The sequence below is a fragment of the Sminthopsis crassicaudata genome, chromosome 3 (genome assembly GCF_048593235.1).
Source record: "Sminthopsis crassicaudata isolate SCR6 chromosome 3, ASM4859323v1, whole genome shotgun sequence".
Taxonomy (NCBI): Eukaryota; Metazoa; Chordata; class Mammalia; order Dasyuromorphia; family Dasyuridae; genus Sminthopsis; species Sminthopsis crassicaudata.
The window spans coordinates 338,028,805-338,045,162 of NC_133619.1; the positions used below are offsets into that span (position 1 = coordinate 338,028,805).

The 16,358-nt window shown below is 41.5% G+C and overlaps 1 long non-coding RNA gene across 3 annotated transcripts in view; it reads right to left on the reverse strand.

Moving 5' to 3' along the window:
- LOC141561660 (uncharacterized) overlaps positions 1 to 16,259 on the reverse strand; it is a 42,807-nt gene extending 26,548 nt beyond the window's left edge. For 2 of the 3 annotated variants that reach the window (XR_012488109.1, XR_012488107.1), the window contains exon 1: positions 16,100 to 16,247. This is a non-coding gene — a long non-coding RNA (uncharacterized LOC141561660). Of the gene's footprint in view, positions 1 to 16,099 lie in introns of all 3 variants that reach the window. The other variant, XR_012488108.1, reaches the window with a different exon arrangement.
- Between the last annotated feature and the right edge of the window lie 99 nt (positions 16,260 to 16,358).

Here is a 16,358-nt window from a genome sequence, read left to right on the forward strand (position 1 = left end):
CAAAAACTAGGCCTTGGCCTGGAGGAACTCCCAAACTAAGTAGGGGGAGGGGATGGGATACATGCAAACAACTGTACAATAAGTGGTTTGCAAGAAAAAATGGAAGTAACAAAGTTGCCCTTGGGTTTACTGTGTGAAATGAGGGACGGCACAAGCAAGAGCACATTGAAAAGGTTCCAGTTCTACTCCAAAGGCCAGGTATCACTGAGTAGATCTCTGCTCCCTGTTCTGCTGACTTTCCCACCCACAATCTGTTTCCTAATTCCTTCACCTTTGCTCACAAGTTCCTTTCCTTCTCCTAAGACTTGGTCCCATTGCCTCAGAAAAGCCTCTGCCAGCAGGCCAAGTCAGTGCTGTTCCCAGGTCCCTCTCACCAATTTCCCCATTGTGGAGAAAGATCCTCTGTCCAGCACTGAGCAGGTGTTTCCACCCTTACAGGCTGAAATTACTCTAAGATCTCTGCCTTATACCTGGAAGAGGAAGAAAATAGTGCCTTCCTCGTGGCTCCAACAACTCCTGACTTGGGCAGCGCCCCACCCAATTCTCCCTGATCCCAGAGATCTCCCCTTCAATCCCAGGAGCATCAGGAAACCAGCTCAACCTTGACCTTCAATCAGGGCACTTTCATAGCCTTAAAATTGGTCACAAATGCAATGTTCCTCCACTCAGCCTCCAAAACTAGCCTTTGTCTTTTCAAAGCTCAGAATCCTCCTCAGCAAAAAAGTCTTCAAATCCTGAGCAGCTTCCTGAGGTTTCCCCAGGCAGCAGGACCTTTCAGTAGCCCAGGTTCCAACCGCCTCAGTCCAAAATTGCTGATCACCAGGTCTCCTTTTTAATGATTCATGAAGAAAATTAGAAGCATACCACCTAGAAACAGAATTCTCCCTGACTGCCAGGCCAAGGACCTACCACCTAACAAGAGAAGCCTGATAGCCATGTTACATCTACCTTTGGTCACCAGGTCACTGCTCCACTGAGCACTGACCATAATGATGTGGGTTAAAGATTCCTTTCTAATTCCCAGCCCCATAAATCCCAATGGGAGATATCTGGATTTTCCCAGCCCCCATTCTAATCTGCTCAGGTTTCCCCAACCCCCACAAACAGCTTCTTATCTAAAAACCCATTGAATTCTATTCAATTCTAACCCTGGCTGAAGCTCAAGCCAGAGGCCATTCTGAGACTCCACCTACCTTCAAGATCACCAAAAGCCCCCATTATAAAAAGAACCCTGGAGCCCACTATTTGCAGGAGCTCCAAACATGGCACCTTTAGGCCAGCCATGTTTGGGTTCCTGTCTGCCTGGGGCTGGCGCCAACCCTGGCCCTGGCGCCAACCCTGGCCCTGGCGTCTTTCTACCTTTACCCTAACTTCCAAACCCCATAATAAACCTCTTTTATTAATCTAGATTTTCGGGTCTATAAATTTCTTTACAGGGGACTCTTGCGCTGCTACTAGACCTCATTTAACTCCCTCTCCTTGCACCGAATCCAAAGGGGCTGCAGTAGAGCTCTATTTGACTCCCTGTACCCCAAACCTGCCAGTAGACCTCAATAAACCTTAATTTCATTCAGGTACCCTTTACCTAACTCTCAATAATAAGACCAGGGATATTCCAGAATCCAATGTCCAGGCCTTGGTTCATCCAGAACTAGACTGGGAAGGTATAACCCCCAAAATGGACCATAAGCCTCAAGATCAAAAGGTCAAGCACATCAAGTTACCCTAAAATAGGCATTGGCCCTGAGGACACCAGTTTCCTTGGCCCTACTCTGCGGTAACACTTCCATAAAACCCTAACCTCCAAGGAAAACTTCCAAGAAAATCCTAAACATTTAAAAAACATTAATAGACAAGGAAAAAAAATTAAAAATATCTAGTATCTAGTACCCAAAGTGCCTAGACCAGAATATACTCTGATTACCCAACCAAGGACCTACCACCTATGACAGGGAGCATCAGTACCCAAGTTCCACCCAGCCTTGGACATCTAGTCAACTCTTCCACTAAGCACTGACCATAAGGACTGGAATATTCCAGACACCAATGCCCAGACCATGGTTCAATTAGATGACTAGGTAGTGAAAATTCACAAAAAATTTCCAGGAGGAATCTGGACTTTTTAAGAAAATCATTCATCAAGACAAAGATAAAAAATAGAAAAAAAATTGAAGCAATTCTTCATGTGACTTCAAAACATGTCTCATTTTATATGAGATATTTGATTTACATTTGATTTTTGATGTTATGTAGAGAGAAGAATCTAGGAGAAGTGAGAAGTCTAGATATTTTTCCCTCTTTGAATAGATTTTAATTGGGATTCTTTTTTCCTTAAAATCATCTAGATTGGTTTTACTACTCCTCTACCCTGAGGTTAGGCCTGTTGGCAACTGCCAACCCTTTGGTCCCCAAGACCTCCAGACCAGTTTTAGGGCAATTATTGGCTGAATGTTTAGTCTCTGGGATCACCACTCAGGACATCCTGGACTCCACCCCAGACCTCTTCAATTGTCACAGGGCTGCTCTTAACTTTAGGGCCTTTTTAACCTTCAAGTCATATAAGATCTGAAACATCATTTTTTAAGGCAATCACAAGCAGTGATGAGCTGAAAGCTAGGCCCATTCCCTTCCCACTGTTTGAGTTCTATATGCTGATCATTTTACAGGCCCAGTGAATGGTGTTTAACTAAATTACCCTTGGGAAAAAACAAAGTCTCTACCCAAGTCCTAAGTCAGAAATATAAAAAAAAGAGAGATGTCACTGGAAGTTGGATGGAGATGACATATATATAGCTAGTGCAGATGGCTGAGGTGAAAGTAAGACACTTGTAAAAGTGGTTACATTAATTTTCTCCTCCAGTGTTTGTGCTACAAGTCCATGGCCCCCCATCTGGGATGTAAACAAAGACATCACAAGTCCCACTGAGCCTGTGATATGCTGAGATAATGTGAATGAGAAACATTTTCTGGCAAGAAAAAAAGGAGTAGTTAGGGTCAAGTTGTTACCTAGAGGATGGCTAGTACAAATGGGGAGGCATCCAGAGTAGACACAGTGACCTTTGCCAAATGTGGCCTTTGCCAAGAGTGCATCAGGTCACAGATGCAGGCTGCTGTGGGGATGCTCATAGCACACATCACAATCCTGGTCATTCCTGCTGCCTATGAAGTTTCCTAACCTAACCAAGGAGTTATGGCCCCCACTGGAGGGACCCCCCAACTTAGGGCAAGGAAACCTGGAGAAAGAGCCCTACGAGTAGGGCCCCCATCCTTGGGACGAATGGTTCAGAAAGCACTAAAAAAGGTTCAAGTAACTTGAGAGGAAGCAGTTAAGTTGGAGAAAATAGAAAGTAACAAGAAGAAAGGCAAAGGGACAAAATAAGGGAAGATACAGACAAGTCCCCCTTCTCCACACAATATCTTTCCAGTGTTCCAAGGGTTCTGAGGAACAGCAGTTTCAGGTCTTCTCTGGGTTCTCATGAGGAGTTGGGAAGCTCTGGAGAAACAGAGGTAATAGGAGTAGCATGTTGGAGTCTGGAAACGAGTCCAGCTGGGAAGGCCTCTGAAGTTAACAGCAGGGGGTTGGTTAAAATGACCTCATGTGATCCTTTCCATTTGGTGCCCAGCAGGTCAGGACTTTGACCAGCCAAGATTTCAAGTATCCTAAGTCCCGCACATTTACTGGGATGACAGTCTGGGGATGAACACCTGCTGGTTTGGGGAGAGATGTTCACATTCAGAAAGGGCCTTCTGGGCTCTGCCAAGCTGTGGGACAAAGTGGGTGACCAGAAGCTGCTCTGAATCTACAGAATGTCAGAGGGGAACCATGGCTGCCCATGTGAAAGGTCAAAAGGCTGAGCTCAGTGTTCTCCCCAGGGGCACTACAGACTCTCAGTCTTAACAGGAGGCTTTTTACCCCCTTTTCCCATGTCTGCAGGCACAGGTTAGGGAGGACTCCCTGGAGGGGAGGATGCATTTTCTGCCCCTTCCCCCAAGACTGAGGATGCCAGATAGAGAGGAGATAATTACTCTAAGGTGGCTCAGCCACAGTTTGGGTTATCTGTGAAGGAAAGGCTACACTACTGTCACTGTGGAAAGAGTTGGGGGCCACAGTAAGGTAAAAAACTCTTTTAGTAAAATGTTATATACCTATACTGGGTTTGTTCAGTACTACATCAGAATGCTTTCACCTAATTGGTAAACTTATCCTCAAAAACAAAAAGTAAATGAAATCCCAGCAATGGGGGCACATGAGGGAAGGATATCTGCAAGTCTTCTCCTGTATAGGTACCCCTTCTTTGAACAAATATTATAGGAGGGGATTGGGGTTCTTCAATACAGCATTTGTTACAAGTGGGTGTGAGAATGATGAGGGTGTGATCTGAGACCGGGATGGGTCTGCAGTCCTCTTCTCCAAGGCTTTTGGGCAGGTTCATAGGAACAAAATTCTGAAATTCATGTACTAAAGGCTGTAATTAAAAAGACTTTTATTTCTTAGAAAGACATCAAGATGGCTCTCTTGGTGGACAATATCACCCTCAAGAGAGAAGTGATTTTGCAAAGAGACATTTTCTGAAGGCCTGCTTTATACAGAAATAGAACAATAGAAAAGAATAGGCAAAACCACTTAGGTTTGTATCTGAAAAGGTACATTCTCTAGAATCAGGGCTTCTCAAATTACAGCCCGAGGGCCAGATGCTGCCGGCTGAGGAAGTTTGTGCAGCCAATGGGTTAAGGCAAATGGGCTGAGGGGTGGAGACACTGTGAGTTTTTGTTTTTACTCTAGTCAGGCCCTCCAACAGTCTGAGGGACTGTGAACTAGCCCCCTATTTAAAAAGTTTGAGCCCCACTGCAAGTCTAGGTAGTCTTCTTCCTGCTTCCAGAGGGTGTGGGACCATTTAGGTTTGTATATGAAAAGAGTCATTCTCTGGAAGTTCTTCCTGCTTCCAGAGAATGTAAGTCCATTTAAGTTTGTATAACGTTTTGTTGGCGATTTTACATAACTTTACAGGCTGTCTCATTTCACTCTCATCAAGAGCACTCTCACGACATTATCTTTAACTCAAAGCTTTGGTTTGCCAAAGCAGGAAGCCCAAATGTCATGGGTTCCTAATTGGCAATATGGGTAAAATGGGGAACAAAGCTTTTATACCAAAATTTTAACTGTAATATTAAGAATATAAAGGCTATCAAAAACATAACCTTCAGATGCTAGTCAAAACAGTAACTTGGTTGCTTGGGTTCAAGTAATAGTTTGCCAGGGCAAATGTTTATAGTTCTGAAAACTATTCACACTGAGAATGGAGTAAATAGTCAACATTGCATATATACTGTAAAGGGTGTAGCACCCTCCAAAATCTATTAAAAAAAAAAAAAAAAGAGGGGAGAGATGGGCAAATGGGGAAGCAAAGTTTAAAAAGAAGACAAGGAAAGAATTCATGGGTAAGTAGTGGTGAAGTAACAGCAAAGCAAGTTAAGAAGCAGATTTAAAGCAGAAGAGTAAGCAGGGACAGGAAAGAAGAGATACACACAAATACTACAAAACCACCTAGAGGGGCAAAAAAAGATATCCCCTCTCTTTTCCAAAGGCCCCTTCTAGAATAGAATATAAGAATTGGGAAGCATGAAAGGAGACCAGTATAATAAATCAGTCATCAGCTTTTTGTGTGGCAGCGCATTTAGAGTGTTCCAAATCACTACTGATTAGAGAAATGCAAATTAAGACAACTCTGAGATACCACTACACACCTGTCAGATTGGCTTAGATGACAGGAACAAATAATGATGAATGTTGGAGGGGATGTGGGAAAACTGGGACACTGATACATTGTTGGTGGAGTTGTGAAAGAATCCAGCCATTCTGGAGAGCAATTTGGAACTATGCCCAAAAAGTTGTCAAACTGTGCATACCCTTTGACCCAGCCATACTACTACTGGGCTTATATCCCAAAGAAATACTAAAGAAAGGGACCTGTATGTGCCAAAATGTTTGTGGCAGCTCTTTTTGTTGTAGCTAGAAACTGGAAGATGAATGGATGTCCATCAATTGGAGAATGGTTGGGTAAATTATGGTATATGAAGGTTATGGAATATTATTGCTCTGTAAGAAATGACCAGCAGGAGGAATACAGAGAGGCTTGGAGAGACTTACATCAACTGATGCTGAGTGAAATGAATAGAACCAGAAGATCGCTGTACACTTCAATGCTGTATGAAGATATATTCTGAGGGAAATGGAAATCTTCAACATAAAGAAGATCCAACTCACTTCCAGTTGATCAATGATGGGCAGAAATAACTACACCCAGAGAAGGAACACTGGGAAGTGAATGTAAACTGTTAGCACTACTGTCTATCTACCTAGGTTACTTATACCTTCGGAAGCTAATACTTAATGTGCAACAAGAAAGTGGTATTTACACACATATATTGTATCTGGGTTATATTGTAACACATGTAAAATGTATGGGATTGCCTGTCATGGGGGAGGGAGTAGAGGGAGGGGGGATAATGTGGAAAAATGAGTACAAGGAATAATATTATAAAAAAAATTACTCATGCATATATACTGTGAAAAAAAATTCTAAATAAAATAAAATAAATAAAAAAAAAAAGAATGGAGTAGACATCTGAATCACAGTTCTTAGCACTTAGTTGTTGACAAATTCCCCCCTCCCTCCTCCAGGAAATCCTTCCAAAGAATGGAAAGAATAGGATATTTCCCAAGGGTGAAAATCAGTGAGTTAGTCAACATTTAGTAAGAATTGTTCTTATGTCAGTTACTGTACTAAAATATTAAATAAAAATCATTCTAACAAGAAATTCATCAGGAAATATAATAAATTAGACTATACCACATAAATACAGAGTATATATAAAGTAACACCAGAAGAAATAATCAGAATAAAATATTGAGATTATTATTATAGTTTAGGAGGGGTCATGAGGTTGGTAGCTATGTAAGTGAAGAAAACCCAAATCTGATGAGTAGATGTGTTTTGTTTTTTGTTTTTTTCTTTTTTCCCTGAGGCTGGGGTTAAGTGACTTGCCCAGGGGCACACAACTAGGAAGTGTTAAGTGTCTGAGACCAGATTTGAACTCTGGTCCTCCTGAATCGCTACCTAGCTGCCCCCAGTAGAAATGTTTTTGAGGAAGAAATTAAAAGGTATGTTAACTAAGTTGATAAGTAAGGTTAAGCCATTGAGAAGAGTTATGAATGACTCTGAGGCTGCAAATCTGGTTGAGTAGAATAGGGAATTTCAGTAGAGGGAGAGTGTTTTGGGGACTAACAAGTTCTCCTTTTGCGCATGTTAACATTTAGTTACAAATGAAGCATCTCATTCAAAATGTCCAACATATATATGGCAATTGGGGAGTAGAGCATAGGAAAGAGACTAGGAGGATCAATATGCTTGGAAATGGTTTGCATAGAGATAAATGGATTCCAGGGAAATTGATATGGTCCCCAAATAGGACACAGATCAAAAAGCTGACCAATGACGGAGTTACTTCAGTTACTAATATCAGTTGAATGAGGTTGAGAAGGTAGAGTGCAAAGAGTTTATAAGAGTGAAAGGAGAAAGAATAGATGGAGGCATCAGTCAGTCAATAAATATCACTTGTCTACTGTGCACCAAACTCTGTACTGGGTACTTAGAGAGTTTCTCCATGCAAACTACTCTATACAAATAAGTGGTTTACAAGAAAAATTAGAAGTAATAAAGTTGTCTCTTGGGCTTCCTAGAATTGTGAAATGACATCACATTCAAGATTATGTTCAAAAAAGTCCAGCTCTACTCCAAAGGCCAGGTATCAACTCTGAATAGATCTCTGCTCCCTGTTCTGCTTTTGACTTTCCCACCCACACTCTGCTTCCTGCTTCCTTTCCCTTTGCTCATATGTTCCATCTTTCCTCCATAGATTTGTTCCCTTTGCCTCAGAAAAGTTTCTGCCTGCAGGCCAGGTCAGTGCTGTTCCCAGGTCCACCTCAGTGGATTTTCTCATTATAGGAAAAAGGCCCAGCACTGAGCAGGTGTCCCATTTCCACTGCAAAGATGAACTTAATGCCAGATCATAGTCTTACACCTGTGACAAGAAGGAACTTTTTTTGCCTGCTTCATGGCTAAACTGACCTTGACTATGCCAAACTTAACCCTGGATGTAACAGCATAATGGCTTCTTCCTCAGGAGGATAGGGAAGCCAACTCAGTCTGCTTTTACATCAGAGACCAGACACAAAGGGTCATGAGAATTAAATAAGGGTTACCTGAATGAAAGTAGGGTTAATTGAGGTCTAGTGGCAGGTTCGAGGTACAGGGAGTCAAATAGAGTTCTCCAGCATCCCCTTTGGATTCGGCACAAGGATAAGGAGTTAAGTGAGGTCTAGTAGTGGTGCAAGAGTCCCTTGTAAAGGAATTTACAGACCCGAAAACCTAGATTGATAAAAGAGGTTTATTTTGGGGTTTGGAAGTAAGATTAAAGGTAGAAAGACGCCAGGGCCAGGGCTGGCACTGGGTGGACACGCCAGTGTAAGGATGCCATGTTTGGGACTCCAGCAAAGAGTGGACTCCAGTTTCCCTCTTTTATAATGGGGGGCTTTGGGTGAAGGGGCCCGTGAGTGGAATCCCAGGTTGGCTCCTGGCTGGTTTCAGCCAGGGTTAGAATTTGAATAGAATTCAATGAGTTTTTTGATAAGGAACTGTTTGTGCTTGGGGTAGGGGTTGGGGAAACCTGAGCAGATCATTAGAATGGGGGTTGGGACAGCCCAAGTTAGCTCAGATCCGATGGGGGCTGGGAATTAGAAAAGAATCTTAACCCACATCAAGGGAACTTCGGTGACTGTAAAATAGAATATCCAATATAGTGTTCCTCCACTAAGCTTCAAAAGGCAGCTTGCTTTTCCAACTTATGACTCCTCCCAGATCAAGAGCACCTTTCTGAGATTTCCTCAGGCAAAAGGACCTTTCAATAAATTCCATCCATAGTCCCCAGGCAGAAATTGCTGACCACCAAGCTCCTTTTGGAGGATTTCTTAAATAGGTAACTTGCAAGGTTCTACAGAGAAGGGGCATCCTTCCTTCCTACAAGCTGAGGATTTGCCTTTGCCAAGGAGCACTACTAGCCAGGCTCCACCCAACTTTTGTAAATTCCTGCTATATTTGATGAAAAAATTTGAAGGCCAAGAATACTATCTGTATTGGAAATCACAACCAGGCTGAATTCAGAAAAGCCTAGAAAGACTTGCATGAAGTTATTCTTAGTAGAGTAGAACCAAGAGAATATTGTGCACAACAAGATTAAGTGATGTATAATTGTGATGGATTTGACTGTTGCTTGCTGTCATTGGAAAGGGTAGGGAAAAGGGAGAAAAATTTTGGAACACAAGTTTTTCCTAAGGGGAATGTTGAAAATTGTCTTTGCATGAATTTGGAAAAAAAAACAAACCAAACAAACCTTATTTTCAAAATGCAGGAACAAAACTGAACAGGAAAAGAATAATTAAAATTGGAGTGAGTATTAGAGCTAGTAGGGACAGTAGCCAGAGGAAAATTTTGGGAGGAGATGAGACTTTATGAATATCTAACATCCATACAATTTTTTCCCCTCAATTGGCACTGTAGTTTGGGAAGAAGCAATTAACTTGAAGAAAGTGGAAAACCAGGGAGAAAGGCAGAAGGGAAGTAAAGGAGAACACTTACAAGTTCACTTTTCTCCATGCAATATGTTTCCAGTGTTTGGAGTAGTTTCAGGTCTTTGGGTTCATATGAAGAGTCAGGAAATTTTGAGAAGAGAAGGTAACATAAGTAAAATGTTGGATTCTAAATAATATGAATCCAGCTGGGAAGGCCTCTGAGGTTAACAGCAGGAGAATGGTTAAAATGACTTCATGTGGTGCTTTCCATTTGGTGCCCAGCGGGTTAGGACTTTGGGACAGCCAATATTGCAAGTACTACCCTAGGGTCCCCTGCATTTGGGGGGGGGCAATCTGGGTCTGAACACCTGTTGGTCTGGGGAGATGTTCACTTATATATTCAGAAATATACCAAGCTGTGGGATGACAAACTAGGTGATTGGATGCTGTTCTGAATCTACAAAATAAGGTCCAAAGGGGCTGAGCTCAGTGTTCTCCCCAGGTGCACTGCAGACTTTTAGTAGTCTTATCAGGAGGCTTTTTATCCCCTCTTCCCAAGTCTGCAGGCACAGCTTAATGAGGACTCCCTGGAGGGGATGATTCATTTTCTCCACCTTTCCCAAATGCCAGACAGAGAGAGAGGAGATGATTAATGTAAAGGGGTCAGCCACAGTTTGGGTTATCTGTGAAGTAAAGTCTAAACTGCTGTCAATGTGTAAAAAGGTGGACACTTAAGAGCAGAGCTCTCATCCTTGGGATGTTTAATTAAAAGGACAAAGAAAATGGTTTAAGAAGTGTGGGAGAAAGCAATTCACCTGGAGAGAATATAATCAATTTATCCCTGTTCCCTGAATATTGATGCTCCACAGAGAAAAGATTGTAATTTTAAAGTGCCTCAGCCATAGATTAGGTTATAACAACTTCAAACTAATTTTGGTTTTTGTTTGCATCTTTTATCAATTGGGTGGAAGTCTTCCATTACAGGACTGAACAAGTACAGAAAGTACTTAACATTTTACTAAAAGAGATTTTATCTGATTTTGGCCCACCCAGCTCTTTAAGAGTGTCTCTGGTTCAGCCTTTACTTCATAAATAACCCAAATTGTGGTTGAGACACTATTAATTATCATCTCCACTCTGACATCCTCAGTCTTGAGCAAAGGTGGAGAAAATGAATCATCCCCTTTCTTCACCTCTAACTTTCAAATATTTTTAGAACAGCTTCTGATCAGTTTGTTTCATCAGGTCATTTTAAATGTCCCACCTGCTGTTAAGCTCGGAGGCCTTCCCAGCTGGACTCCAACATGCTATTCCTGTTACCTCTGCTTCTTCAGCCCTTCCTGGCTCCTCATGTGATCCCAGACTGCCCTGACACTACTGTTCCCCAGGATCCTTCCTAACACTGGAAACGTATTGCAATTGCATGGAGAAGGGTAAGCTTGTCTGTGTCCCCTTTACCTCCTTCTTTTCATTTCTCCTTGTTATTTCCACTTTCTCCAAAATTAATAGCTTCCTAAAACACTGCAATGCTACTTCTAGAAAATATGGATGTGAGACATTCATAAAACCATCTCTTTCTTCAAATCTTCCTCTGGATGGAGCTCTTGGCTACTGTCTCTAATGGCTCACATACTTCCAATTTTATTTATTCTTCTCTTGTCCGTGAATTTTAGCTAACTTGTGAGCTTTGTTTCTTCTAGGCTCCAAGACATTAACTTTCAGCTATTTAGAGAACTTGGACACCATCTTGTACCTGATGGAGAGACCCAGCATCCCCTGGAAGCTGAAAGTTATACATCATCACTCCTCAATCTGGACCTTGATAAGCAGGGACACCTCTATAATCCCTTCCAGCAAAAGGTACCTCCAAAAAATGAAACTATCCACCCCTTTGCCCCAAATGAATTTGTATTTCCAATCCTAAGTTCTGGAAAAGATGGGGGGGATATTTCTGATGTGGTGTAATTATGAGAAATGGTATCCTAATGCAATTTTCAGCAGTGCTGTAGTAACAGGCCCCAAGTATTAAAATCCCTAAGAAGCTAGGTACTGTCAAATCTGGGGGGGTGATATACGAGACCCCAACCTGTATGAATGTAAGAATGCTGTATTCAGGTTACCTTGAAGAGCCAGGTGGCTAAGGTCAAGATACCAGCCTTCTGGTTGATAACAGGGTTCCTGAAACTAAGGAGCATTCACAATAAGATGTCCAAAAGTTGCAAGTGTAGTACAGAATTGGCTGGAGGTTACTTGAGCTAGTGACTTTTCAGGCCTAAAAAAACTAACTTGTGGAAGGTCCCCCCTGTAGGTCTTTGGATACTTCTTCTGCCCACAAAAAAAGAACTGGCCACTCCTTAACTCCACATGAGCCATTGCATTAGCATATCAGTGATATGAAGAACCTGGTTTCTCTCACTTTTCCCTAGAAATTAACTTGTTTCATCCTGGCTCTTCTAACTTCTTTGGAACTTAGCCTACTGTTTATTGTTTAAGTAAACATTTCTCCCTAACTTGGGGCCCCATTTGAGCTTGCAAATTCTTTCATGATACTTGTGACAATGCTTGAAGTACCCCAACATGTTGTGGTGTCCTTGATACATCACTCTGAACATAGAAGGGGAAGAAATGATCCCCAGATCCATTGCAGATGAATGCAGAGATCTCTACTTCTTTAATTCTCTCATCCCCTAGGTCTGAGGGCAATTTAGAAATTTATAACATCTGTCATTGACCCTATAAAATTCTCATGCTATTGATTTCAAGCAGTGGGAGGTGCTTGTACCTATCTTTCAGCTCATCTTTGCTTGTGGTTGCTTTAGGAAATTATTTTGCAGGCCTTATTTATCAGAGAGGCCCTATGATCCCCAATGCTAAGTGTTCCCCCAATAGCTGCACTATGGCAATTGGAGAGGTCTGGAATTGAACCTAGGATCTTCTGAGTGATGTGGGACAAAGCCTGTGTTCAGGTACAGGACTGGATTGGAGATTTCAGAGCTCTAAAAGGTTGCTTGTTTGCCAGGGTAGGGAAACACAAGTGTCTTAAAAACCTTATAGAGGCCTGCTTTGCAAAGATACAGCAACATTGGAAAACAGAATAATTAAAATAGAGAAATATACTTCTGAATGTCAATCTAAATTTTGCTGGGCTTCTCCAGTAAGATTTACTTATACATCCACAAGAATGTTGAATGTAAATAGGGATCCAATGCCCAAGGCAACTCAGGAATGTAACGTGCTCTCCTGGCAGTTACTATTACCAGTCTGTCCTAGGCCCAACAGAGTACCTTTGACCACTGACCTTTGCAGTATGAGCTCTACCCGGCTCGCCTCCTCTGAGGCCTTCAAAGGCCTCTGGCCACGATCTCTTGAATCTATAGTTTAATAACCGGTAGCACCCTCAAGAACAGCCACGTGTAAACTTAAAAGCCTTTATTATACCTACTCACATAATGCCCTGACTTGTTGGTTCCCGAGTGAACACCTGGTCAGAAGACCCACGTGTTCACTACCAAAATCCTTACCTCTTTTGGCTACCCATCTTGGCTTGGCTACCCAGGCTAGGGAGCCAGGGTGAAGAGCGCCAGGTTAAAGAGAACGACTGCTGCCTGCAGTGGGCTTATAAAGGGCCTGTGAGGTCTCACACACAGCCAACCAGCGAGAGAGTCACCCATTACGAAGCTATCTCATCGTGGCCAAGATCCCACCTACAAGGCAGTCCTATATCCACAGAGATTACTTCCTGTCCTCAATCTCCTGATGCGCTATGGCGCCGCCCATTTAAAGAGCCCTTACACAGGAATACAAGGGAGTTTAAAGAAAAATTACATGCTTTAAATAAAGGAAAAAAGTAACATACATTTATAAAATGAGTTATAAGAAATAGTTCATTTGGATCCTACACTATTCCAATCAGTATTAATCAATTTCATAGAAGCCTACCAAAGTTCTATATATAAGGCCCCAGTGCTGTGACCTGCAGATACTGTGTTCACTGGCTTAATCATAATAAATTAACTACATGGAAAGTCCCCCAAAATATTCTTGTACCTCTGGGCCAATGACATCTCCAGTAGCAATAGGTGACCATCTTATGACCTCATAGGTCACCCAATCTATGCCAACTTTTACCCTTTCCTCTTGTCCTAGCTAAGGAGAAGCCTGTTCATCTTTTATGCAGATATGCCTTATTTAATCGAATTTATGACCCGGTTGGAATAACATTTTGTTTATTTTAATTTATGCATCACAGGTCAATCAGTAGAATTATTTTGTATTTTGTATCGCTCTTTTTGAAAATCCTGACATGTAGTAATTTAAAAATGGGACCCTGGAAGGAGGAGATATCCCAGATCATGAGGAAGATCTAAGGTAGTCTAGAACATCCTCAATCTTGTGGGAAGAACTAGGGGATTTACCCCGAGCTTCAGGTGTAAATGGAGCTTGAGAGCTTACATCTGGAATAAAAGTGTGGTGATCCTGGCCTGAAAAAGTGATCGCTTGAGATTCCTGAGGTACAAAGAGAGCCTGAGATTCTCTTTCTGGCAGCCTTGTTTCCTAGTGTTCTGTAGGCAAAGTCATGGTATTTTTATCTGATGGGGGAGTTTCAACCTAGTTACAACTGCTCCATGGCCTAGGAGGCAGCTCCTTGGCCCAGTAGTCAGGAGGTATTCTATGTCTAACTACAATCCTTGTTATTTGATTCAGGAATTATGAAAGATGATCCTGGTGATCATCAATAGATGAAGGTAGGAGTTGTTGGGTGAAGCTACCAGAACTTGGACCTCTGAAAGGTTCTGTTGTCTAGGGAAAATCTTAAGAAGGTGCTCAGGACCTGAAGGCTTCTTCTAAGAAGTTTCTGAACTTTGAAAGGACAAAAGCTGCTTTTTGGGACTGAGCAGAGGAACAATGCTTTCGGTGACCAATTTCAAGGGCACTGAAGTGCCCTGATGGATAGTCAAGGCTGGGATGGCTTCCTGATGGTCCTGAGGATGAAGGGGAGGAAATAGCTTAGCCATAGTTATGAGAACATGCAGAGTCAAATATGGCACAGCCAAGGCCAGGTATGTTGGAGCCATCAGGAGAGCACTAGTTTCTTCCTATTATAAACTCTCTACTTCTCACCCACTCATTCAGTGGAATATTACTAATTGAAATCAAAGGTTACAAATAACTTCTAAATTTCAAAACTCAAAAGATCTCTTTTTCTAATCCTTCAGGATCTCTCTGGCAGCATTTTTGGTAGTGATTGCTTTTTCTTCTCCTTCAGGGTACTCTCTTTTCAGAGTTTTCATGAATCTGCCCTCTCTAGGTTTTTAATGACCTTTGTTATCTGCTTGCTATTTAGTCTCTCTAGCTGGATCTTTATTCATTCCTGAACCTATGTATTAGCCCTCTGTGCTTCTGTCACTGGTCATCTTTTCACTTTGTGTGCTCCTATTTGGGACCTCATCAGTTTCCCTGATATCAAATTATCCAAATGCAAACCATTCTCAGGTATACTGACCCTGCCTAGTCCCTCTTCAGATCTCTTCTTTCCACTTGCCACATATATGTTAGACATTTTGATCTGGATGCCCCATTTGTAACAACCTCTATGTGAAGAGGAATTTGCACAACCAGGTGAGTGGAGAAGCAGTGGGCTGAGATAGGGTTGAAAGGGTGATAAAAGGATAAAGTGAGGTTCAGAAGGGTGTTTAGATAAATCTGAGTGGGATAAGGTATGGAGATTAATATGAATGGGATAAAGAGGGAAGGAAAGTCTGAGATGGGGGAGAAAATTAGAGGGATCCACATGTCAGGGGAAGTAAGAGCAAGGAAAGTTAAAGAATGAAATAGAGATAGGAATTTATATAGATACACAACCACTACAATAAGGATCAGGTGTAGAATTTATGAGAAAAAAATTAGAGATAATAATCTTATTAATGTCAGAGAATGCTAAACTTACAAAAGATTCAATCAAGAGAAAAATCTACATTATACCTCAAACATATAAAAATTGTTTTCTATGTTTCATGTATGTATGTCTATATGTCTATATAAATACACCTGTGTATATATGTGAATGTATGTATGGAAGTATATGTATATTTTATATATACATGTATATGTTTGTGTATGTGTAAATGTATCCAGAAATGTGTACAACAATATATTTGTGCTGAACTGAAGTCTGCATGAGAGATGTAGTGGAGAGAAAAGGAGGAAAAAAGATAAAAGTAACAAGTTCCCAGAAGAGAAAAGAAATCCTAAAAGGAAGCACAAAAAAGGCTGAATATGTCTTCCATAATTATATATGCTTTCTTGAAAAGGAAATTTATTGTTACATACTTTGAATTCAACCTGATGTTCTGCTAGGATGGGGCAATATTTTTTAGTTTCCTTTTGATTTCTATTTTTTCCCCCCATTTTTCTTTTAAGTATTTTCTTATTTGGAATTAAAGTCTAAAAAATAGAAAAAAATACACCAACCTGGATCCCACTTCTCCTGAAGGGGCCACTATCCTCAAGATGCATTTTATTAGTTAGATTGCCCCACCACACATTCAAAATGAGTTGCAGAAATTAGCCATAGGCCCACAAATTCCCCAGAGCCAGCTGTTGGAAAAAGCTTTGGGAGTTTTCAACAACAGTTAAAAACTGTTTTACCAACAGTTAAAAACCGTTTTGAACAACTCCCCACTGGGTTCAGAGCATTCTAGAAGCTAAAGGCCCTCTGTTGCTGGCTAGC